The sequence below is a fragment of the Cetorhinus maximus genome, chromosome 2, assembly GCF_964194155.1.
Source record: "Cetorhinus maximus chromosome 2, sCetMax3.hap1.1, whole genome shotgun sequence".
Classification (NCBI taxonomy): Eukaryota; Metazoa; Chordata; class Chondrichthyes; order Lamniformes; family Cetorhinidae; genus Cetorhinus; species Cetorhinus maximus.
The window spans coordinates 80,489,620-80,494,303 of NC_135880.1; the positions used below are offsets into that span (position 1 = coordinate 80,489,620).

Consider the following 4,684-nt stretch of genomic DNA (forward strand, 5'->3'; position numbering starts at 1 on the left):
CCCCACTATCAACATCCTGGGGGTTACCGTTGACCAGAAACTTAACTAGACCAGCTATATAAATACTCCTGCCAAGAAATAGTCTCAATACCCCAGTAGCCTGAAGTCTTCAGTCCAGCACTTTTTTTCCAGCCATGTGTTAACTTGTTTTATTTACTATTCCCATAGCCTCTAATGCATGAAGCTGGAAGTAATGCAGAGAGGAGTTTCTGCTTTTTAACTTCCTCCCCAAGTACTGAAACTCTGACTTCAGTACCTCAAAATATTTGCTTCCTCTGTCATTAGCTCTCACATGGACCATTCAACATTCGACTGTTCCCCTTTCCTGCTCAAAATGTTCTGCTCAGTGATGTTCTTTAGCCTGGCACCAGGGTAATAAAATTAACAAACCCAAATCAAGACAATGAGCAAATGTGATTTTGCTGAATAAGTTTCTGTACAGTCCAAATTCAGAAACTGGGACAAAATAAAACTGCTAACTCTCCACCCAGTGGCAGGCAGGTGCAAAATCTTTTGACCACAGGGAGCATATGGGCACTATAGATGCATCCATTGTGGTGGAGGCACTGGTTAGCTGGAAGTAAATTAAGTGACCTCCTAATGACCCTGCAAACTCTAGCAGGGGTTGTGTCGGAGGGCATGAGAAGGCAATATAATTACTAGGAATGCATCCTGAGGAATCTTGGGGCAGTAATTTTCTGGATAAATGTTTTTTAAAAACTCTAACACTATCAATTAAAATGTTCATTTAACTTTAGGGAATATTGTAATATTATTCCAATAAAATTTAGGAACTATATGGTCATGCATATGCTTACGTAAGTATCGAGAATGCCAATCACTCACTGCAGTCAGGGTACTGAGCAACAATCCATCCAAGGCACCTGAGAAACACATTTAATTAAGCTCCAACGTTTGAGTTTAAATGTGTGATTATTTCCCACTTGTGGGAACCACAGGACATAGGTGGCTGCAGGTGTCAGTGAGTAAAATGCAAGCAGTATGAATGAAATAAATGCTCAATTAGATTGAGAAAAAAACAATGCGAATTAGTGCCAGAGAGAGAAAAAACTGAGTGACTCACATGAAAACGAAATGGCCGCCGCTAAAGTAATGAATATACAGCTCCAGCTCAGGATGAAAGGGGAGGATGATGATATCATAAAGGCATTTGAGGAGTTTCAAAAAGTGAGGATTGACATTTAGTAGCTTCTAATAGTCATTGTTGAGAAGGAAAGGGTCAGCTACACCCTTGTGTGGGCAGGAGAGAAAAGTTTAGATTTGTTTAATAGCTCAGTAAGGATGACAGTAAAAACCCAGGCAAAACTTTTGAGAAACTCAGCACACATCTCAGGCCAAAGTCAAACCATCAGATCCACCGATATGAATTTCAAAGCTTGAGACAGGAACCAGTTGAACCTGTTAGCAACTCCTTAGCAAGATTGAAAAACGTCGCCAGCAAGTGTCAATTCAGAGACAGATGAAAGGCTGGTAGATTAACTCATTTGGGGCTCTGCATACCCTGATGTATAAAAATCTATAATTGGACAGGGCAAGTTTACAATATCACAGGCTATTGACACTGCCAGAACACATGAAGCCACGAGTAGACAGATGAAGACATTGACTGCCCAAACAAATAGACTTCAGTTATGTCAAGGGAAAGGGAGCAGGGTAAATGCAACAAAAGAATAGACATCAGACAGTGAGAAAGATGTGCAGAAGCCGTGGATGACCACATTAGTTCACAGACAGAAGGAAGAGTCCTGCATATCAATCAAACTGCAGAGCTTGTGGAAAGCCCAATAACTAGCTGGGAAAAGACCTGCAGAGCAAAGAAAGGAGGTGGTAAAGGAAATACCAAAGGCAGAGCAACCGAGTGAATGAAAAGGAAAAGAAAGCAAAACATCCATACCTCAGAAGATAGCAATAAGTTTGAGGACACAGGAGACATAGGAAGCATATCACTGCATGAAATGGCTGCATGAGACAGTTCCCAGAAAAAAGAAATTCACACAACCATTCAAGAAGAAGATGAGAAATAAGCCCACAGCCATAAAGCTGAAGCTGAAGCTTAATGCTAGAGCACGGAGTAACACCATCCCACTCAGACTATACCCGAAGGTCTTCCCTGAAAATTTGAAATAAAATGGTTATCCAAAGAAAGATGCTCTGAAACCAAGCAACTCATGCTAATGGCTCAATGGGGAGCTGAGATTCGACAGGAACGGTCCGAGTTAGAGAAGTACACAAAGGAAAAGATGTTAACCACATGTTCTATGTCACAGAAACAGATGGTCCTACTATCCTGGCATTGAACAGTTGCTAATAGCTGCAGTTCATCCCAGTAAACGTTGAAGGTAGTACGCCTTTTGAAAAATGCCTTGCAAACAGAAGCAGGAAAGATCTGGTCCAAATTTATCCAGAGTGTTTCGATCAGATGGTTGGATGCTTTGAAGACTTTGAATGTCACATCACTATTGATCCAGAGAACAAATCAATGATTTGTCCCTCAAGTAAAGCACCAATAGAACTGAAAGGAATGCTTGAAAGAGAGCACCAAGAGATGGAAGATAAAAAAATGTTTGCCAGAGACACACAACCTACAGATTGTGTAAATTCCATCATTGTGAGAGTTGAAACGCAAAGCCAAATGAACGAGTTGCAGTCAGATACTGAAATTCTCAAAGTCAATATTGAAAGCCATAAAGGGCTCTTGACAGAAAAGGAAAGAGAGCTAATTTAGAAAGTTTAGGCAGCTAAAGAAGACATTTTCTAGAAATTTACAACACTCCAAATGAAAAGTTAAAACTAGAGAATAAATTTGCTGACTTGGAAAGACTGAAGGCTGAGCACAATGTGGCAAGCTGAAAGGGAGCATACAGAAGAGAATCTGCAAACCATACAGTTAGCAGAGGAGACATCCAAGAGGGAGATCCTGAACCTCAGGTCAAAACTTCAACAACACATGCTTCAAATAGAAGAACTTGAAAGAGAAAAGGGTAATGATGCTGAGTTCAGACAACAAATTAGTGAACGGCAGATGCAGCTTAACACTGTATCACAGTTGGAGAATGATTTACTGGAGACCAATAAAACACTGCAAGAAATGCTGGAGCGTTTAAAAGAGGAAATATGAAATGCAAAAAGTCAAGCTGAGTGGGCACAGCAGGAAGCTGAAAAACTGATGGAAGACAGGCGCATGTTTGGAAGAGAAACATCTGCTGCAGAATCGTAATGCAGAGCTTAAGCAGAAGTACTGCCAGGCCGAGGATCGACAGCAGTGTGCTGCTTTAGCTCAGAAGATGGGGCGTAACATTTTACCACCTAACCAAAACTGTAAATAATGTTTTTGAGTAAAGAAAACAAGCTATAAAAGACCCTTAAAGGTTTTAGCTAAATTATAAAAGCTGGTTGTTAATTTTCTTTAGTTAAGACATAAAATAAGAAAGTTAATAATTGGAACAGTTATATTGATATATGAAGGCATAATTTAAGAAAGGGATGTTATATTGTTATATTATCCAATATGATTTAGGAATTATATATCCATGCTTATGTAACCATCACTCACTAGTGCACTACAGTCAGGGTACCAGGCAACAAGTGCCTGCAGCACATGGTATGAGCCGAGAAATACATTCGATAAAGCCCCAGCATTTGAGTATACAAGTGTGATTTTGCTTTCCCACTTCTGGGAACCACAAGACATAACGAGAGGCATGATCAACAATTGAATTACATACCTATTGAATGCTATTTTTTTCACAGCATGGCTGCTGCATTTGGTTATACAATGGTCACTGTATTTCAAAATAATTGATTGCATGCAAACTATTTTGAGGTGTTTCAAAGAGATGGGATCAAGCACAATATAATTGCGAGACTTCCTTAGAAATCTTCTTAATCAACTTAATGGTAAAGAGGCCCCAGCAGATGTAATCTTCAGTAGCTATTAAGTGTTAATGTCTCAATAATAACTCAGTCATAAAAGTTCTCTGCCTGAAGGCCAGGTCTTCGGTGATTTTTCACTGAACCTCGTTTTTATGTGCTGTGATTTTTACTACAGGTAGGGCGAGGAGATAGGCCCCTAGTCTACCTCAGCTGGAAGGGAGAGATCAAACCTTGTGCTGTCGGCATTAATCTGATCCACACGTTAGCTGTCTAGCCAACTAAGTTAACCGGCACACATAATGAGCGCACTGCAACAAAATCCAATTAAATAGATATTATTAACAGTACTTCAACTTTATTTTTCCTGTACAATTCATAGCACCTGCAACATTTGTGAGTGAGTTTCTGTTGTATAAACATATGATGAACCTTTCCATTTTAAATACTTCTTATTTATTTACTTATAACTCCTGTTTTTATGTTGTTATTCTTTGGGCTTCATAGCAGTGATTCCAATAATTAAATTTTTTTTAAAATTTGTTCCCAAGATATGGACATCACTGGCAAGACCATCATTAATTGCCCATTGCGTGAGAAGGTGGTTGTGAGTCACTGCCTTGAATGCCACTTTTTATCTTGCGAGAACCATTCAGAGGAAAGTAAAAAGTCAACCACATTTCTGTGGGCCTGGTGTCATAAATAAGCCAGGTTTGTAGGGATAGCACATTTCATTTCCTAAAAGATATTAGTGAACCATATGGATTTTTATATCAATTCGGTGGTTTCATCT

General features: G+C 39.4%; 1 pseudogene; it reads left to right on the forward strand.

Moving 5' to 3' along the window:
- Nucleotides 1–2,034: 2,034 nt before the first annotated feature.
- Nucleotides 2,035–3,527, forward strand: LOC144691219 (uncharacterized; annotated as a pseudogene).
- Nucleotides 3,528–4,684: the final 1,157 nt, after the last annotated feature.